A 21,620-nucleotide genomic window follows, 5' to 3' on the forward strand; every position below is an offset into this window, starting at 1 on the left:
CCACGCATACGGTACTGTACCAGTACTCTGGATCGCCAAGACATGCTTGCCAAATAGTGCCTTATTTTTGGGGGGGGAGCCTTATATTTCCCAGGTGGGGAAAAAAAGGGGGGTGTCTTACTAAAGGAGGAGGTCCTATAATGGGGGAAACACGGTAGTTCTAAATACAGTAAAACCTTGGTTTGTGAGCATAATTTGTTCCGAAAACATGCTTGTAATCCAAAACACTTGTTTATGAAAGCGAATTTCCCCATAAGAAATAATGGAAACTCAGATGATTAATTTCACAACCCAAAACCTTTAATACAAAATACTGCTTGTTTAGAACAGTCACTACACTCCTGCAGTGTCAGAGAGAGAATAATAATAACAGTTTATATACTGCAGGACCATTAAGTTCCATGCGGTTTACAAAGATTAAGAGATGCTACAAATTGAGTAGAATTAACAAAGTTAAAAGCTAGTGATTAACAGCTCAAGAGATTAGTTATTGTGGAGTAAGATTGTCCAGGTCAGTTACCTAAATATTTCAGGAACAGAAATGTCTTTAGGTGCTTCCTAAATTCCCCGTAAGTAGTAGGCATAAGCAATTGTTCCAGATCTTTGCGCCATAGTGTTGCCTGATGTGAGAAAAGATGTTGATGATGTCTTTTAAATTTACATACTTTAACCGGTGGAAAAACAAAATTCAAGTGTGAGCTTCTCTTATGTCTATTGGTTGAGAGAGTGAAAAGTTCCGTTATATATTTAGGGGCTAAACTGAATCGTACCTTAAAGCAAAAACATCCGAACTTAAATTTCACCCGTGTCTCCATCGCCTCAATTGTGATGATGTGTGTATACTGTATGTACTTGTATTGTAAGACCTTGCTTGTATATAAAGTTAAAATTTAATAAAATGTTTTGCTTGTCTTGCAAAACACTTGCATACCAAATTACTTGTAAACCAAGGTTTTACTGTATTCTATTCTTAAGGTGATCTGCCCTATTTCTTAGAGAGCCTGAGGATCCTGGTTTCTTATATTGTACTTAATCTTGTTGATATGAAAACCTCTACTCTGTTTCCTCAGCAGGAGTACGGAATTGGCTTTAGGGCAGCAAGCCATTTGTGGTGACGTTAAATAGACTGTATGAGAAAAGCAGGGGTGATGGAACTGACAGTGTATAAGTAATTGTTTGTTGCTATTCTAATTAATGCATGTGGAGTGAATGCTATACTTACTTTTTCAAGATGAGTCCTCCTGCAACATTGCCCATAGAAAATGAAATGCAAGTCAGCTTCTTACCTTTGCCTCTTAATTATCTTAGGCTCTTAGCTTTGTGCATCACATTCCTCCCCCCCCCCCCAAACAAAAACTCACTTATATCTTGAAATTTATATGGTGATTAAACCAGTTTTGCTTGTCCTGGGTACAAAAGTAAGAAATCATTCTAGCTTTAAATTACTTAAAAACGTTTAATAATGTGTAATGCAGGACTTGAATCTGCCAGATGTCTCAGCGAACAGCAACCAAAAGGCACATTTTCCCCGGGTGTATTTCCATACATCTGGCAGTACCTCCTTTGCTGTCAAAGTTGAAGCATGTTATAGCCTCATTAAAAATACCTGGTTTGCAGCTATGACCTGATAGCATCACATTTATATTTGGGCACGCTTATGCTTTCAAACTTTGGCGCTAGGCGCTTCATCTCATAGTGCTCTTTTCCCTTTCGCGCAACCTCCCTTGGATTCTCAAACCACAAGCACCAGCATCCTCCGGCGCAGATCCGCGCAAGCGCACTATGCTACCCGCCCGCCATTTTGTGGAGTAGGGGCTCTGGAGCGATTAAACGGCGAGCTGGTTCTGTGCAGGCGATTCTTTTCCCGACTCTACTTCCTTTCCGCTGGGCCCGGTGGCCCACCCTCTTCCCCACGGAGCGGAAAACCGGAAAAAAACTGAAGAAAAAGGCTCGGGAAAGCGGTAAGTGCCTGGAAAACCGCGATTTTGCAGGAGCTTTCTTCGGCCTCTAGGTGTCACGATGGGGCTCCGGTGTGAGCGGCTGGCGGGGGGTGTTTGTCTCCCTCTATCGTTATCCCAATTTCGGAATTTTTTTTTTTTTTGCTCGGAGCTCGGGAGAAAACTTGTGTCCGCAGCGGCTGCTGGTGCCGGTTGGGGGAGCCGGACTGTATTCACTGCTGCAGGCGGTCCCCTTTCCCTCCCCTGTTCTCTTCTTTCCTTCACTGCCCAGTCTTAGGCCTGGGCCTCCATTTTTTTTTTCTCTTTTGTTTCTTCGGGGTTGAATTAAGCGTTCCTACGGCAAATTACTTACTTAACATTTTCATGAACTAGAAAAATCTCCCGATGTAAGCGTCTCGGTGTCGCGGCTTGGACATTTGTTGCTGTTATATTTTTTTGCCGGGTTTTCTCGTTGATCCCGCCACTGACTTGTAGGAACTAAGCAAAAAAAAAAAAAAAAAATCCCGCCCGGTTTAATTTTAAAAACGGCATGCATTTATTTAGGATTCATCTATTTAGGATTCCCTTGGGCGGAGGAGACAGAAAAAAAAATAAATAGCGCAAATAGTGTGTGGCGTGTAATAATAAAATTAATGCCGATGAATGAGGGAAGCAGATTCTGGCTTAGTTTTCTGTCCCGCCTTTTATAGCGCTTCATTGCGCATTAATGTGCTTGTGTGCTGGCGATGAGAGATCAAGTTCGCATTCGTAACACAAACCACTTTAAGAAGTAAAGAAAAATGCACTGTTTTTTGTTTGTTTTTTTTTGGGTCCGTGTGTGTCATCTTCAAAAATGTCGAGTCCGTCCCGACGTTTCGAGAAGTAAAAGAACGCAGCTGAAGTGGAACCTGTTTTGGGCTGGAGACAGACTGTAGTTTTTCCGATTGGCTCATTTACCTTACTTTTCGGTGATTTTGTTGTGAAGACGAATTCTCTTCCCATTCGGGTTCTACAGACAGTAATTGTGACTGCCTGCGTCTGAAGCCCATGTTTCAAATGAGCCTGTCTATCTAGACTGGCAAAGAGAGACTGAGAAAGAAGGGGACAGAATCTCTTGGAAGAGCTCCCTCTGTAACCAGGCTGATATTTTTTTTTTTTTTTTTTTTTTAATTAGGTGAGCTACTTTAAATGGGAAGATCAGGTCGAGGAGAATAAAAATGTATTGGAAACTTAAATTGCCTATTTATTTTCATCGCTCATTCTATCTTTACTGATGATCTCCACCTCTCCTTGAGTCTAGTGTGGAACGTGTGAAGGTTTTCACAGGCCAAGATGATTTAAAGCTGATTCTTTTGGGCTTGATATGCATTTGGTTCTCCCAAGACCTTAAATTATACATTTTTGGAACTAGAAAAACTGAACGAGATTATATAGTACTTGTTCACTGGTCAGTACTGAGATTAGTATTTGAGTTGATTTTGCAGTGGTTTTTTATTTTTTTTATTTTTGTTACACATTTGATTACAGTATTGGTGCTGCTAACAATTTGAAAATATAATCTGGTGTTAAGCTTTTAAATGCTATACAGCTGTAGATTAAACATTTTGGGTATTATGTAATGAATTACAGTAGTCCAATTTAAAAAAATAATACCTACAATGTATAACATATAACTTGTTTGTCCCTCATTCCTGCATATTCAAGGGCAGGATGCAACTAAAAATGGTTGCTCTAGCCGCGTGGGTTGCTATGGGCCGATTCATTGAACGATTTAAAAATGATGATCAATGTACAACGGACTTTGCATTTAAATTAGTTTCATGGAGGTCAGCCGTAATCCCACTCCACCAGTCACTGGAAAAGTGACCTTCACACATGCGCGGAGCTGGCAGGGGAAACCCTGAAGCAGCCTCCTGCCGCTCAGCTGTTTGGGGAAGGAAGACTTTTTTAAAATTTTTTTTAATGGGCATAGAGGTTGTATGTGTATATTACATATGCACAGTATTTGCTCCCATTTAAAAAAAAATAAATTGTGATGGTCCTCCGATGCCTCCTCCCAAACAAAAAAGAGAGGCAGGAGGGATGCTCATGTGACCCAAACACACTTCTTCCCATGAAGATCGTGGCCTCCCAGACACACACACCCAGTAAAGATCATAAGAGCAGGAGAATAGCCTTACTGGGTCAGACTAATGGTCCATCAAGCCAGTAGCCTGTTCTCATGGTGGCCAATCCAGGTCACTAGTACCTGGCCAAAACCCAAGGTGTAGCACTATTCCATGCTACCGATACAGGGCAAGCAGTGGCTTCCCCCTTGTCTTTCTCAATAACAGACTATGGACTTTTCCTCCAGGAACTTGTCCAAACTTTACTTAAAACCAGCTACGCTATCCGTTCTCCGGATGCCCACTCCCTCCTGCCTTTGTCACTCAGCTCCCCACCCCTTACCTTAAAAAGAAGATGACAGCAAGAGGGATGTCCAGTCTCCTGCCTGTAGGCCCTTCTCTTCGAAATGGCGGGCCTTCCTGATGTATCCTGACATACACTGGGCGGGGCCTAAGGCCCTGATTGACTCAGGTGCCTAAGGCCTCATCCTCCGGGCGGGGCCATATGTGCCTGAGTCAGTCTCAGGACCTTAGGCCCCTCCTGGGGAAGATCCTAAAGCCCCGATTGCTCCTCCCAGGGGGAGGGGTCTTTGAAAGGGGAAGGTCAACCATTTCAAAGAGGCGGGGCATGCAGGCAGGAGGGACTGAGCCTCCCTCCTGCTGTCATCTTCTTTTTAAGGTACAGAGGTGTGGGGGAGCCAAGAGGGAGAAGGCATCCCTCATGCTGAGGATGTTTGCTGGGAGGGGTAGCCGTGAAGGTGGGATCCCTAAGGGGATTAAGGGTCAGGTGATCCTCATGGAGAGGTCTAAATGACCAAGGGAGTGGGCATCCCTCCTGCCTCTTTTTATTTTTGTTCTGGGGCATCCGGGAGGGTGGGGGGGTGGAGTGACTATTTTATGGGGCAAATATTGTGTGTGTGTGTAACTCGCGCAACATCTGTGCCCATCAAAAAGAAAAAAATATGGCAGATCTGTTGGTAATCTTGGGGCCCTTAGCAGCCATCTCTAGATTTAAGATATGCTCTAGCCATGTTATGAACATAGATTGGAGGGCTCGTTTTAATACTAATGACCTCATTTTAATACTAATGACCTCATTTTAATACTAATGAGGTCATTTGCAGGGCAGAATCGGAGAATGTAGGAATGCATGGAAAAGAATGCAGTGAGCCATTCTGTACATTGGGTCGGCAAATTAGGTCATTTATAAACAGTTCAAATGTTACATGTTTGGAGAATTTAGTGCATCCGGGCTCAAGTGGACTAAACAGAATAACCATAATTTTCTGCTCAAGATGTAAATTAATGGAAACGTCTGTTCTACAATTAACTTAAATGAACAAGTGTTAAGTTTTTTTTTTTTAATCTACAATATATAATCTACAACTTGTTTGACCCTTTTTGTTTTTTTTTATAACTTAAATCTTTTCTGGCCCCATATGTCCCTAAATAAGCTACTGTTGTGTGTGCATTGTATTACTTGTTCATATTTGTGAAGTGAAAGCAGTGTTTGGATTTTTTTTTTTTTGGTTTGTAAATGCAGAGTCCAGATTGTTATGAAGTACATACAGCAGACCTTGTATATCATTTATATTTCTCCATTTTCATCATTTGTTGGCTTTGAAATTAATTTTTTTTTGTAGAAACTGCAAAATAGTCAAATATGTAAAGCACCTTTACTTTACTGGAAAATATTGTATTATCGTTTGAAACTAATCCTTTGACTGGTTTGCTGGAAAAATGATCAATAAATGTCAAATTGGGGATAAGAAATTGTGGATTTAAGTTTTCTTCTCCCCTCACACCCCCTAACCATTTCTTAGATTACTTTTGGGTTATTTTCTTTTAATCACTTGGCCAATTACCTTGTCCTTTGTGAATTGTAACATATAGGGCTCCTTTTATTAAGCCGCGCTAGCGGGGTTAACGTGCGTGACTTTTCATCACGCGCTAACCCCTGCGCTGGCCTAAAAACTACCGCCTGCTCAAGAGGAGGCGGTAGCAGCTAGCGCGGCTTTGTAAAAGGAGCCCATAATCTTAAATTTAGAAGGAAAAGAGAAGTGGGAATGAATATATAAAGGGGTGTAAGTAAAGCTCTCTGTAGAGCAAGGGTGTCAAACTCAATCACATAAGGGGCCGAAATCTATAACATAGACTAAGTTGCGGGCCAAATTTTTTATTAAGATACTTAGGGGTCCTTTTATTAAGGTACACTAACCGATTTAGCGTACCTTAATAAAAGGACCCCTTAATCTTAGTAGAAGTATAGAATTACCGTACAACCTCTCCAACGGCTCTGTGATCAAAACAAAACAAATACAAAAGACATTTCCTCTCACTTTGTATTATTCTATGCCAGGTATGACTATTGTAACATAGTACAGTATAAACAAGTCTCATCCAGTTCAATTTGTTTGTAAACCCTAAAGAACCCAGTAGCTAGGATTCTCTGCAATGTAAAACATAATGATCATATAACCACTCTTCTTAAATACCTTCTTTGGTTCCTGATTGAATAAAGGATAAAATTAAAAAATCTAACATTGGGGGGAGGAGGAGCCAAAATGGTAGCTGGTTCTTGACAGTGTTCTACCATTCTAGCTTGAGTTTTACCTCAGAAATTGCTGTTTGGGACGTCTTTGGAATAAGTTTTCTTCTTCTTTGATGCCTCACACCAAACGGAAGGGAATGATCAAGCCTGTTCCACAGCTGGCTGCATTGTCACCTCCATTACAGCCTACAATTGTTCAGGTGCTGGATCACATTGCCATCAAGGGAGGAGCGTTTGACTTCTTGGATCAAGATGTCTTCTTATCCCCCCCACCTGATGGCTAACATCCCACCGTGTCTAGCAGAATCGAGGGGATTGGCGCCAAGCCCTGGGAAACTCAAAGAAGTTAGGCCAGGATGTGGAATTGGTGAATCCTTACCCTTGAAGGAGCTGGTCAAATTGGACACATTAAAGAAGCTGGGAATGCAGCTTTGGAATCAGTAGTGATTCTGGAAACACTTTAGATAGCGATAAAGAAGCTAGATGGGATGGTATAAAAGGGGCCCAACAGCGCACAACCATCTCCAGGCACAGCCATCGGGTACAGCGCAGCACTGCTAATGTTAAAAGGAGCTGCGTTGAAATTGGAGCCATGCCGCTGCCATAGCATATTTCTTCTTCTGCAGTCCCGCCTCTTCTCTGACGTATGGGACCGCAGCAGAGGGAATGTGCTGAGGCAGTGGCAGCAGGGCTCCGATTTCGACGTGGCTCCTTTTAACATTCAAGTTTCAAGTTTATTAGCATTTAATGAATCGCCTATACAAAGTTTCTAAGCGATGTACAAATTAAAAACCATCAGATGGTGGTTACATATATAGTTTTTACACATAAAATTTTAAAACAAACTATTGACATTTTAAACAATGGAAAAAGACAAACATGAATAAGAGGGAAAAGAGGGAAAAGTTACAATTCTTTGTATATTGAAATTAACAATTAAGGAAAAACACAATAGGGAATAATGGGATTGGAATGTTTATAATCTTGGTCAAAATGTAAGGGGTTAATATAAAATATGCTATGTATCAAAAGCATCTTGAAACAGAAAGGTTTTTAAAAGTTTCTTAAAAGTTAAAAGGTCTTTTTCAATTCTAATAAAATTTGGCAAGGAATTCCACAATGTTGGGGCCATAACAGAAAATATGTCGTTTCTTCTTGTGCCGATGATTTTCAAAGAGGGAATCGATAAAAGGTTTGAAGAGGATGAACGTAATGAACGTGATGTATTGTGTGGAATAATCATTTTGGATATGAATTGTGGTTCATTAAAAAGTAATGTTTTATATACTAAAAGTATGATTTTAAATGTAATCCGATGGGAAATAGGAAGCCAGTGTGATTTAATCATTAGGGGTGTGACGTGATCGTATTTTTTTGCTTTATGAATTAATTTTATCGCTGTGTTTTGAATTATCTGTAGTCTTCTTTTTTCTTTCTGAGTAATGTTAATCATGAGCGAATTGCAGTAGTCCAATTTGGAGATAATTAGTGAATGAATTAGAATATTGATAGATTTGGTCTCTAAGAATGTGGAAATGGAACGGATGAGGCGTAACCTATAAAAACATGATTTAACTATTTCACTGATATGTTTATTAAATGATAAATCTACATCAATGGTTATACCAAGGATTTTCAAATATGGTACAGATTCTAAAGGTGTATTGTCAAGAACGAAAGGCAAAATTGGAGTTAGGTTTCCTTTCCAGGTGAAAAACATGGTTTTTGACTTTTGGATGTTCAAAGCTAATTTATTGTTGTTTAACCAATTTTTTATCTGTCCCAGTTTTTCATTAATCGCTTTTATTTCGTCAGCTTTCTCTGGATTAAAGGGATGTAGAAGTTGAATATCATCTGCATATGAAAAAGATGTGAACCCTAGTGATTGTGAAATAGTTAGAAGAGGTGATAAGAAAATATTAAATAGAAGGGGAGATAGTATAGACCCTTGTGGTACGCCATATGTCGATGAATAAGTTGAAGAATAAACGTCGTTAAATCTGACTTGAGAAGTGCGATCAGATAGGAAGGAAGTTAGCCATTTTAAAACTTGACCTCCTACACCTAATGATTTTAGCCTGAGTAGTAAAAGTTCGTGATCGATTGTGTCGAAAGCGGCAGATAAGTCTAATGAAAAAAGAGCTACAGATTTGTGGTGATCAAGGAAGTAATGAATATTTGTTATAAGGCCAATCATTGAATATTCCGTACTATGATGTTTACGAAAACCTGTTTGATTAGGGTGTAGAGCGTTTGAGGATTCAATGAAGTCAGATAATTGTTCGAAGACTAGTTTTTCTGTTAATTTCATTAAGAATGGTAAATTCGAGATAGGGCGGTAATTAGAAACTTCGTCTTGGTTAATTTTAAAGTTTTTTATTATTGGTTTAACAATTGAAGATTTCCAGGAAATTGGAACGGTTGCAGAAAAAAGACTATTTTGGATAAAAGAAAGAATAAATGGACCAAAGAAGTTGAAAAATTTCTTTAGATAGAATGGGGGAATTTTATCTAATGGGGAACCTTTTAGATTAATTGTTTTTAGATATCTTTCTAATTCTCCTAAGGAGGGAGTTCTGAAATTTTCGCATTTAGCTGTTGGTATACTGGTTTTTGTATCGTCAGATGTAATTCCACTTGTTTTAAAACCTGCAAGATTTTGTCTAATGTTGGCTATCTTTTGGTTGAAATAATCAGCTAATTCCTGAGCAGTTAGAGTTGGTTTTTGATTGATTATTTTAGCTTTTGTATCCGGACTAATAGTTTTTAAAATTTTAAATAAGATTGATATATTTTTTGCTTTTTGAATTTTATTGGTGTAGTATGATTTTTTTGCCTGGTTAATTTTATTTTTTGGCGGAGCTGCGCTGCACTTGAGGGAGGGAGGGAAGGAACGGCGGGCCAAATCTCGGCGATGACAGGAATTGTTTGGTGGGCCAAATTTGGCACACGGGCCAGAGTTTGACATGTCTACTGTAGAGGCTGACAGTGGGAATGGCAAAGCTGCGAGACTAACATTAGAATTTCCTAATATTGACTCTCAAATGCCTCCTACAACAGCACTCTTCAAGTACTAGCAGTGGTATTAGTATTTATAATTAGTGTTGGCCCTATGGGTAAGCTTGCATGGGTTTGGTGCACTGGTTTACAGCAGTTTTTCTCACAATCTTGTGGTTGTGACTTTATTATTGCAGTTAACTAATCCTGTATGATCTGGAGGGGCAAAATAATGAAGCACCTATGGAGAGCCCAACGAGGTTGTGGCTAGAGAATGACAATGGGAAAAAATGTGTCCCCGTCACTGGACCACCATCCCCTTCACCGCCCCGTCTCCGCAGCATCCACCCTTCCCTCTTGCACCTCACCGCCCTTCTGAAGCCTGAGAATCTCCCTCCCCCTTACCTTCGCGGCATAAAGAAACTTAAGGGAGGGAAGGCGCACAGTCCCTTCCCTCCGGCCAAATCTATCTCCCTTCCTCCTAACCTTTGCAGCGCTTTAGAAAAGAAACTGATGCCGGCGAAGCCTGCCTGTCCTCCCTGCAGTCGTGTGTGTGGGCGGAAGCTTCTCTGCTGACAATTGTCATTTTATAAACACAAAACAGAGCAAGGTTCAACAAAACCCATCTCCCCTCCCTTTCACAATTGTGAAAACTGAACAAACCAAATTACTACAGAATGCTACATAGAAAAATCATGCTAACAGAATACTTTAGTCACACATGGCAAGAATAATGTTAGGGGAGTGCAACTAGGACAACTGCCCCCTGGTCAGAGAGAGAGCCCTAAGCCAGCTGGAAGCTAAAGAAGCACAGTCTGGACTTTGCAGTCCCCAGTTATGTCTAATACCAGCTCTAGCAGGATACATATTTGAAATCTGAAATATTCTAATCACAAAATATAAAATAAATTTATTTTTTTTTATTTTTGTTGTCTGGTAATTTTATTCTTTAAATAACACTGGTCTCAGGCTTTGGTTTTAGGTTCATTCTGTCTTCATCGTGGCATGGCTAGCTCCTGAAGGTAAAATAGGCGCAAGAGGAGCTAGAGAGAAGATGCCGAGTCTGACATGGGCGCAACTTTTTTTTTACCACAGAAGTAAGACTTTTCACCACTCCCATGGGGTGGTAAAAGGTCTTGTCCCCATTCCTGCGGGGTGGTGAAAGGTTTTGTCGCCATTCCTGTGGTAAACCAGTTGCAAATGTCTCCATTCCTGCGGATTTACTGCGGTGATCCACAGTTTACCACGGTAAACGATCCCCGTGTCATTCTCTAGTTGTGGCCCCAAAGAAAGGCTTCCTGGTTCATAGTTTGGGAAGCTCTGGTTTACAAACTCTGTGCCAACTTTCTTACTAATAATGTTGCTGTTTGCAAGTCATACATGGTTTTTGAGCCAGTCATGAGGAATGCCCAAACTGTACTCCTTCAAGTGGCTGCTATCCATTAGTCTTTTCTACTCTCCTGTATAGGAGGAGAAGAGTATGGCATAGTGGTTAGAGCAGGGTTCTGCAAACATTTCAGCCGGCAGCACAGTAAACCCAGTGCCATAGCTGAAAGACACCCGGAAGTGTGCGTACGTCGACGCAATGACGTCACACACATGCGTGACATCACGTCGATGTCCGTGCATGTGCGGAGGCCCATCTGGACGCGACCCTGAAACTGTGATTTGGTGGAGGGATCCTGGAGGAGGGGAGGTGCAGGAAGAGGAGCAGAGATGCCGGCAGACTGCTACAGGACATGCCTCTTGCTGTGAGAGGCACGTCCTATAAGCAGTCAGCCGGCCCCTCTCCTCCTAACCGACATCTCTTTGGGGCACCCCTAGAATCTGCTGCGGCACACAGTTTGCGTTACACCGGGTTAGAGCTACAATCAGCAACATGAGGTTGTGGGGTCAAACTCCATGCTGTTTCTTGTGACCCTGAGCAAGTCACTTAATCCTCCACTGCCTCAGGTACATTAGATTGTGAACCCACCAGGACAGAAAGGAAAAATGGTTGAAGTACCTGTATGTAAACACCTTTGAGTGTGGTTGCAAAACTACTAAAAGGCAGCATTTTCTCACTACACCTGCCTCAGACATATTGATTATTCCTTTAGCTCTTTTCTAACTTTTTCTTACCCTTCTTTTCCTTTTCAGTTACCTATCAAATTTCCATCTTCTCTCCCATTCCCCATCTCATGCCTTCCTTATCACTCCATTCCCTTTCATCTTCAGTGTACCTCCATTACTATATTTCTACCCTCTGTTTCCTTGCCACCCTCTCCTCCCCCTCAGGGTTTTACAATTCTCCCTCCTCAGGGTTCTTCCTTCCTCCACCCTTATAGCCCAGCATCTCCTCTCTCTTCCTTCCCTCACTACCCTCATAGCCTGACATCTCCCTATCATTTATCTGCTGACGGCAAGCCAATCACTGAGCGGAGAGGGACTTGGCAGGAAGCGCAAAGGTCGTGCTCCTGCCTTATGCGCTGCTCTGCAGGGAGAAAGGCAGCCGTCCAGCACCAACCATGTCAGTTAAAAAAAAGATAGCTGGGGGAGGGGGGGAGCCGTCCAGCACCAACCAAGCCAGTTTAAAAAAAAAAAAGGTAGGGTGGAAAAAGTGCATCTTATGGAGCGAAAAATACGGTAAATTACACAGTACTTCTCAACATTTATTCCTACTAGAACACAGATAACCCCAGTGCAAATACGGGCCCACAAACTAAAAGTACTAATATATACAAACGAAACCCTAAGATTCAAGACTGCATGCAGTACAACCCCAGGAGAAATAGAAATAAATTTATTTCTTCCTGAACAGTGCAACATATAGACAGCAGATGTAAATTCTCAAAATTGACACAATTCAAGCACTAAATTGAAAATAAAATCATTTCCTATACCTTTGTTGTCTGGTGATTTTGTTTTTCAAACCATCTTCTTCCAGTCTCTGGCTGCACTTCCTTGTCTGTGCTCTTAACTGTGTATCAAAGGCCACCTTATCCATTTGATGTTTTTCTCTCCTTTACTTTCTGCCATACATCCATCTTTGTTTCCAAAGCAAACAGGGAACGTGTGTCCAATACAGAAAGTCAGTGAAGATATTTGAAAACATAGAAATAAACTGACTTTAATGAAACACTTGTCTCAAGAGAGTGATCCAATGTTTGTATGATACGCTCAGAGATGTGAAACTCCAAAACAGGGAGAAGTTAACCTCCTCTTACGATGAGAGCCGTCCAGTCATAGCGAACTTCATTCTCAATGTCACTCTCTGAGACTTGAAAATACATCTACTTTTCCATGTCTTCCCTTCCCATCTATCCATGTATACCATCGCCTCCCTCTTTCTTCTCACCTATTCCTATCTATTCATAAGAAGCATTTCTTCTTATCTCTCAGGGGGTAATACTGGATCAGGGCCTAACCATGAAAGACCAAGTGGATTCCTTGGTCAGAAAGGGTTTTTTTTACTCTCTGGAAGCTTCGGTCCATTAGAGCATATTTGAGGCTTCATCATTCAGAATTCTGGTACAATCAAGTTTATTATAAAATTTGATTAATCGCTTATTCAAAAATTCTAAGCGATGAACATATCAATAAAATTACAAAATTGAGGAGACAACAAAACTAACAAAGAATTGAACCTTACAAAACATATTGAAGACTAACTTTGCAAACGTAATAATAAACGTAAGGAAAGGATGGGGAAAGAAATACAATTTGCTTGATAGAAGAAAAGACACTTATGGTTGAAAACAATAGGAAGGGAAAGAACAATGAATCTCAGAGAAGTTGTGAGAATAAAATGAAACTCCTTGTCAATCTTTTTAGTCATTAAATGCGTCTTTAAAAAGAAAGCTTTTAAGTTTGCTCTTAAATTTATCCAAATTGTTTTCTTCCCTTAAGTAAATAGGGAGGGAATTCCATGTTTGAGGAGCCGTAACATAAAAGATGAAGTGTCGTCATGTATTAATAATTTTAAGTGAGGGGATGACTAATAAATGTTGGTCATTGGACCTCAGTAATCTGGATGTGGTATAAGGAATCAATGATTTGTAAATGAAAGTCGGAGTTTTGTGTATCAGAGATTTGAAGGTAAACAAACTTAATTTGTACATTATGCGATGTGCGACTGGAAGTCAGTGTGCTTTTTTTAAGAAGAGGAGTCACGTGATCGAATTTCTTAGCTTTCATTATAAGTTTGATTGATGCATTCTGGATAATCTGTAAACGTCCGATTTCCTTTTGGGCTATTCCCTTGAATTGGGCATTGCAATAATTGATTTTTTTGAAATAACCAAGGAGTGAATTAATATGTTAAGAGACTTTGTATATAAAAATTTTGAAACTGAATGGATTGGACGAAGTCTGTAGAAAGTTGATTTAACAATGTTACTAATGTGATCATGGTAGGTTAGTTTATCGTCGAAGATAACCCCTAAGATCTTAATGCTACTTATCAACTGAAGAGTGGTACCCTTAATAGAAATTGGAAAAATAAGTTTAAAACTATCTTTCCAGGGAAAAAACATGACATTTGATTTATTAATATTAAGAGCTAATCTGTTGGTATCATGCCACTGATAAATCTGTTGAAGTTTCTTATTAATTGCTAATATTTCGAGAGAATTGTTGGGATCAAGCGGATGTAAAAGCTGGGTATCATCTGCGTAAGCAAATACGATAAAGCCAATAGATTGGCAAAGGGTCATGAGAGGTGCAAGAAAAATATTACACAAAAGAGGAGAAAGAATGGATCCTTGCGGAATACCGTATGTTGCTGAGAAACTTTCAGAAGTTGTATTGTTGAAGGACACAATTGATGAGCGATTTTCAAAATAAGATTTAAACCAAAGAAGAACCTGGTCCGTAATACCTAAGGATTGAAGTCTGTTTGTGAGGACATGAAGGTTGCCAATCAAGTGGAGAAGGCTTCCTCCAGGGCAAGACAAATGATGGGGTGTATCCGCAGAGGTTTCGTCAGCAGGAGACCTGAAGTTATGATGCCGTTGTACAGAGCCATGGTGAGGCCTCACTTGGAGTACTGTGTTCAGTTTTGGAGACCACACTACCGAAAGGACGTGCTGAGGATCGAGTCGGTTCAGCAAACGACCACCAGGATGGTCTTGGGGCTCAAGGATCTCACATATGAAGAAAGATTTAAAAAATTGCAGCTGTACTCACTTGAGGAAAGAAGAGAACGGGGAGATATGATTGAAACATATAAGTACATCACGGGACGCATCGAGTCAGAAGATGATATCTTCTGGCTCATGGGACCCTCGACCACCAGAGGGCATCCGCTGAAAATCAGGGGAGGGAAGTTTCATGGCGACTCCAGGAAGTACTTCTTCACCGAAAGAGTAGTGGATCATTGGAACAGACTCCCACTCCAGGTGATAAAGGCCAGCAGCGTGACGGATTTTAAGAGAAAATGGGATACTCACGTGGGATCTTTAAGGGAGTAAATTCAGGGGAGGGGATACTTGGAATGAGCAGACTTGGTGGGCTATAGCCCTTTTCTGCTGCTTTTTTCTATGTTTCTATGTTTATTAAAAGATTGTGGTCAATTGTGTCAAACGCTGATGAAAGATCGATAGAGATCAGAAGAACAGATGTATGGAGGTAGACAAGGTATGGAGGTAGATCCAGGTATGGAGGTAGACAAGCCAATCAACGAATGTTCAGTAGAGTGATACTGTCTAAAGCCAGTTTGATTTGGATGAAAAATGTTCGCTTTTTTTCTATGAATTCTGATACTTGATTAAATACTATCCTCTCAGTCAGCTTTGCTAAGTAAGGGATATTTGCAATTAGCCTGTAATAGGATTTTTCCTGAGAACTGATTTTATGATCCTTAATAATGAGACGGATGGCTGTTTCCTTCCTTGCTGTGAGCATAATGCTTTGTTGGAGACTTTCATTAATTAGAGCAAGGATGAAAGGACCAAAAATTGCAAAATAACGCTTAAGAATCCCTTATACTGAGTCATCTCGATTACTGTAATATTGCCCTTCTGGCAATTTCCCAGAAGAATATGCAGAGATTACAACTGGTGCAAAATGCGGCGGTCAGACTGATTTTTGAAGAATTAAATTTGGCTGTTTTTTCTTCAAGGTACTATTCGGTTTAGCACCCAAATATATAATTGACCTTTTTCGGTGTTCTCCCCAGAATTTTTTTCCAGCCAGGTGATATGAAAAAGTAGCCGGGTGGGGTGGGACAGAGAAATTTGGTGGTTAGAATGGAATAATCACAAATTAAAAATAGAAATATGTAGACAAAAATTAAATTAATGCAACACCACAGAAACAGTGACTCATGTCCCCTAATACTGTACAAAATATAAAGAGAGTAGATGTAAATTTGAAAAAACCTGATACATAACAATCACCACTTTAAAACCAAATAGAAATAAAACAAATAACAAGAAATAAGAAAATACAATTTTATTGGACTAATCCATTTTTCAGTTAGCTTTCAGAGGCCAAATCTTTCTTCAAGACTACAGTATACAGCTGTTATGATATCCTGTCCTGACCTGAGGAAAGAGGTTTAGTCCAAAAGAAATAGCCTTATTTCCATTTCCTATTTATAAAGTTTTATCAATACAGTTACAATACTACTTGATTCTATGTAAAGCAACAAAAAATATCTCTTTCTACCGTTTGTAGTTTCTGCTTTAATCATCTTCTCTTCGCTCTTTTCTTTCTATACCGCGTTTGTCCACTCTCCCTTTGATGCAACATCTGCCTTCTATCTTTGTCCCTTCCACCCAGCCTCTGCTCTCTCTACCCCTTCCATCTACTATCCACCCTCTCTCTGCCCCTTCCATCCACTGTCCACCCTCTCTCTGCCCTTTCCATCTAGTGTCCGCCCTCTCTCTCTTCCATACGGCATCTTCCCTCTTTTTATGTCCCTTCAATAAACTGTATATCCTGTGCCCTTTCTCTCCTGATTCATTTCAGCTTCATCCCCTCTCCATTTTTCTGTCTCTACTCCCTCCCCTATGTTCTGGCATCTCTCTCTTCTACTTTCCTTCCTTCCTGCCCACTCCACCCCATGGGCTGGCATCTCTATCTCCTTCCCTTCCCCCCATGCTCTGGCTTCTCTCTCCTCTCCTATCTCTCCCTCTCTGCTCTGGCACCTCCTCTCCTTCCTTTCCATCTCTGGTCTGGCATTTGTCTCCTTAGTTTCCATTCCCTCCCCCTTGCCCTAGCATCTCTCTCCCCCCCTCCATTATCTGGCATCTCCTCTCCCTCCTTCCTTTCCCCTGGTCTGGCATCTCCCTCCTCCCCCCCATGCCCTGACATCTCTCCATCCATGGTCTAGTATCGCCTTTCCTTTCCCTCCTTCCCATGGTTTTTGCATCTCTCTTTCCTCTCCTCTCCCTTCCTGGTCTTCCTTCTTCCTTCCCTCTCTCTCCCCAGTTGGGTGCAGCAGCAGCATTGCTCTTCCCCCTTCCCCTATCCACTCTCCTCCTCCACTGCTCTCCCCTCAGTCCTGCTGCAGCTTTCCCTCTTCCATTTTAAGTCCAGCAGCACTCTCTTCTGTTCCCAATCCAGCAGCACTTCTCCCTCTCACCTCCCTCCACCACTCAGCTCCAACAGCACCTCTCCCTCCCCTCTACTTCCGTTTCCCCCAGTGACTAGCTGCAGCTCCTCTCCTTTCCACTCCCAGGGCCAGCAGCACCTCTCCTCTCTGACTAGCAGGGCTCCTCTCCCTTCCCTTACCCACTCACCTCCCAGGTCTAGCAGCACTACTCCCTCCTCTCCTCTTTTCCTCTCCTTCTATCAGTACCCCTCCCTCTTATCTCCCAGGTCCATTGGCACCACTCCCCCCTCCCGATTAACAGGCTCTCTGTTGTAACTTGCCTGACTGCTGCCGTAGCTTTAGCGAGCAAATTCTCACCAGCAGCCTCCGAGGAAGAAGGAAGTTACATCATTGGAGGTGGAGCGGCCTAGCAAAATCCCCAAGGCTGCAGAAGGGAATCGATTCGATAACACTACTGCAGCTGTCAGGCAAATTACAATAAGGAGAGAGCGGTGCTGCTGCTAGTCCAAGGTATAGAGAATAGAAAATGACAGCGGCAGTAGGAAGGCAGGAAGCATGCCGGCGCTGCGTTTCCCCAAAGCAATTTTTTACCTCCCCAGGCTCGTCTTCCTGATCGGGAACGGGAGCCGCCCATCGCATACACACACCAAATACAAATTGCAGGCTAGTGTCGCCTTAGCCCGTAGCGAACGCATGCTCCGGGGCTCTAACGTGTGCGTGCCGGCTTCCCTTCTCTTCCCCCCCCCCGGACATAACTTCCGGTTTCGGAGGGAAGAGAAGGGAAGCCGGCATGCACACGTTAGAGTCCCAGAGCATAAGTTCGCTACGGGCTAAGGCGTGAAATCTCCAAGTCGTTTTTTTTTTGTTTTTCTTTTAATGCTGAGCAGCGGGCAGCAGCAGAATTCACGAGCGGATGATAGCTGGGCGGTCATCTAAATTAGCTGGGCGGACCGCCCGGCTAAAAGGCCCTAGGGAGAACACTGCTTTTCTCTTTCTCAACCAATAGACTTAAGAGAAGCTCACACCTGAAGTTTGTTTCACCACCGGTTAGAGGATGTAAATTTAAAAAACATCATCAACATCTTTTCTCTTATCAAGCTGCATTATGGGGAAAAGATCTGAAACAATTACTTATGCACGCTAATAACTATGGGGAATTTAGGAAACACCTAAAAACATATCTGTTCCTGAAGTACTTAGGTAGCTGAACTGCACAATCTCCCACAACAAATGATCTCCAGAACTGTTAGTCACTAATCTCTAACTTTGTTAGTTCTACTCAATCTGTAGCATTTTTAATCATTGTAAACCGCATAGAACTTCATGGTCCTGCGGTATATAAACTGTTGTTATTATTATTATGTTGTTATTATTCCCTGCTGCACCCATTGCAATGCACCATCTCCTCCCTCTCTCTCTCCTTCTCCTCCATCCCTGTGTACCATCTCATCTCTCTCCCATAGACAACTCTGTCTTCCCTCTTCCCCCTCATATGGTCTGGTATCTTTCTCCTCTCCTTCCCATAGCCTGGAATCTCTCTCCTCCCATGGTCTGGCATTGCTCTCTCCTTCCCTCCCTCTTCCTGAGGTCTAACATCTCTTCTATCCTTTCTGTGGTCTGGCATTGCTTTCTCCCTTTCTTCCATTCCGTAGTCTGGCATCTCTCTCCTTCCCATTCCAGTGGTCTGGCATTTCTCTCCTCCCCATGCATCTCTACCTCACTCCTCTCCCACTACCATGTCCCTCCCTTTCTCTGCCCAACAATTTTATTTCTTCATCTCATGTACATCATCTCTCTTTCCCTCTCTCAGACACCCAATTCTCTCTTTCATCTCAGCATCTCTTTCCCTCACTCCATTCTTCCATTCTGTGGCTCATGCACCCCTCTCTCATTTGTCCGAAGTTTGTGCTCCCTCTTTCTTGAGTCCCAACACACCCCTCTCCCTCCCACCATTCTGTGCCTCAACTAGGTGGGTATTTACCTTCTGTCTGGCTCCCTCCTTCTCACTGCCACAGTTGTTTCTGTGCACAAAGCCACGGGCGACTGCTCCTACGCACGTTCACACCTGAACCGGAAGCTTTCTTTCTGATGTCACAACGGATGAGGCGCGAAACGTGTGAGAGCTGCCGCCCACGGCTTTGGACACAAAAACAACTGCGGCAGTGAGGAGGAAGGAGCCGGCCAGAAGGTAAAACATCTAGGGTCTGCAATGAGGAAAACACCGCATTGCTCTCAAGCCAGCACACAGTCACTGCGGGCTGCATAAAATGGACAGGTGGGCCGGATTCGTCCCGGGCCTTGTTTGACACCTGTATCTTAGAGAGAAAAGAAGATAATGGTTGGAGGGGAAGGGCAGACTGGATGGGCTATTAGGCCTTTATCTGGTGTCATGTTTTTTTTACCGCAGAAAGACTGTCGCTTTAGCGGAAGGCAGCATGTAATTATTGCTGATACTGCAATCTGAAGATACTAACATGTTGAAATTCTGTGCTGGAAAAGGAAATTCTGCACGACTCTGCAATTCTGCAGAAATTCTGCATTGCGCAGTCGTGCAGAATTCTGCCAGGAGTAAAGCTGGTGGATACTGCTCTTCTCTTTTTTCTCACTCATCACTGAACCTACCCATAAGAACATAAGTGTTGCCATACTGGTACAGATTAGAGAATGACACAGGGACAGATTTTTCCCCTTCCCCTGCCCCATTCCTGTAAGCTCTGCCTTAACTGCACAGGCCTCAAACACTTATGAATTTAAAGTGTCTGATGTTTGTACAGATGAAGACAGAGCTTGTAGGAATGGAGCAGGGATAGGAAAAGAACTCGCCAGGATGGGACGGGAAAATAAGTTCCTGTTGGGATGGGGAAAAATTTTTCCCCGTGTCATTGTCTAGTACATACAGTATTTCCCCATGTATAGGCCGCAGGAAATGCCGATGTAGGTTTTAAAGCTGGCTGTTAGGCTAAACTAAACTAAACCTTGGGTTTATATACCGCACCATCTCCACGAATGCGGAGCTCGGCACGGTTTACAGGAAGAAAGATGAGAGAGGAACTACAGTGGAGAGATTAAAGAGTTAGGTGTAAAGGGGGAAGGTGAGAGGCCTAAGAGGGGGGAAGTGTTACAGTTTTGAGAATAGCCAGGTTTTTAGGTGTTTGCGGAAGAGTTGGAGGGAGCTTGAGGTTCGGAGAGGGGAGGTGAGGTTATTCCAGATCTCAGTGATTCTAAAGGGGAGGGATGACCCAAGTTTGCCTACATGGGAAATACCTTTTATGGAAGGGAAGGATAGTTTAAAAATTTGGGAGGATCTGGAGGAAGTAGGGGTTGGGGAGTTCCAGGATAGAGGGATAACGGCAGGAAGGATGCCATGTAGGATCTTGTAGGCCAGACACGCACATTTGAAGTGGATCCTGGGGATTACTGGGAGCCAATGGAGCTTAGACAGGAGTGGTGAGACGTGATCAAATTTGCTTTTCGCGAAAACAAGCTTAGCTGTGGCGTTCTGAATCCGCTGAAGTCTGTGGAGGCTTTTCTTGGTTAGGCTGAGGTAGATAGAATTGCAATAATCCAATGTGGAGAGGATGATGGATTGTACTAGGACTGCGAAGTGTTTTTGGTGAAAATAGGGTCTGACTTTCCTTAGCATGTGAAGGCTGAAGAAGCATTTCTTCACCAGGGATTGGAGATGTTCGTTGAAAGATAGAGAAGAGTCTAAGGTGACACCCAGAACTTTGCTTGAGAACTCGAGCTGTAATGGGGGGCCGGTGGACAATGGGATGGAGGAAGGTAGATGGTCTAATTTTTGGCCGAGCCAAAGGAGTTTTGTTTTGGATTCGTTTAGTTTCATATGCATTGTGAATGCCCAGGATTGGAGGTTCTTTATGCATGAGGATATGTTCATGGAGAGGTTAGTGAGGTTCGAGTCGGTCTCAAGGAGGACGAGGATGTCATCAGCGTAAGTGTAAAGAGTTTCAAGGGGGGATAGTTGGAGTAGTTTCAGGGAGGACATGTAAATGTTAAAGAGGCTACCCCCTTAGATAAGCTGCGGCGCTGGAGTCTCCCTGTACCTTTTAAAATAACTCCCTCGCTGGACGGCTGCTGGCTGCCTCCTCCAATGTCACGGTGTAGGGCAGGAGCGATCTTTTTAACATTCAGCCTGGCTCCTTGCTGCTTCCTGAATGCTGCCGTCAGTTCTCACGGAACTCACGAGAACTGACGGCAACTATTCAAGAAGCGGTGCCATGCTAGATGCCGAAAAGATCGCTCCTGCCCTGCACCACTGGCCGTGACATTGGAGGAGGCAGCTGTCCAGCAAGGGAGCTATTTTAAAAGGTGAGGGGGGGATGTCTTTACATAGGCCGCCCCGAATATGGAAGCCGCATCCAGTACTCATGTAAGTAAAATCTATGTATATGCCGTTGCCTGTACTTGGGGAAATACGGTATCAAAAGTCTATCAAGCCCAGTATCCAACAGTAGTCAATCCAAGTCAGTACT

At 42.5% G+C, this 21,620-nt stretch overlaps 1 protein-coding gene across 4 annotated transcripts in view; it reads left to right on the top strand.

Annotated features, from left to right (window-relative positions):
- The first annotated feature begins 1,744 nt into the window (after positions 1–1,744).
- Positions 1,745–21,620, top strand: part of CTCF (CCCTC-binding factor) — a 336,042-nt gene continuing 316,166 nt past the window's right edge. For 2 of the 4 annotated variants that reach the window (XM_033940988.1, XM_033940989.1), the window contains exon 1: positions 1,745–1,961. The gene's annotated coding sequence lies outside the window, so the exon portion shown is untranslated. The remainder of the gene's footprint in view (positions 1,962–21,620) is intronic. The other 2 variants (XM_033940990.1, XM_033940987.1) reach the window with 2 other exon arrangements.

The sequence above is a fragment of the Geotrypetes seraphini genome, chromosome 4 (genome assembly GCF_902459505.1).
Source record: "Geotrypetes seraphini chromosome 4, aGeoSer1.1, whole genome shotgun sequence".
Classification (NCBI taxonomy): Eukaryota; Metazoa; Chordata; class Amphibia; order Gymnophiona; family Dermophiidae; genus Geotrypetes; species Geotrypetes seraphini.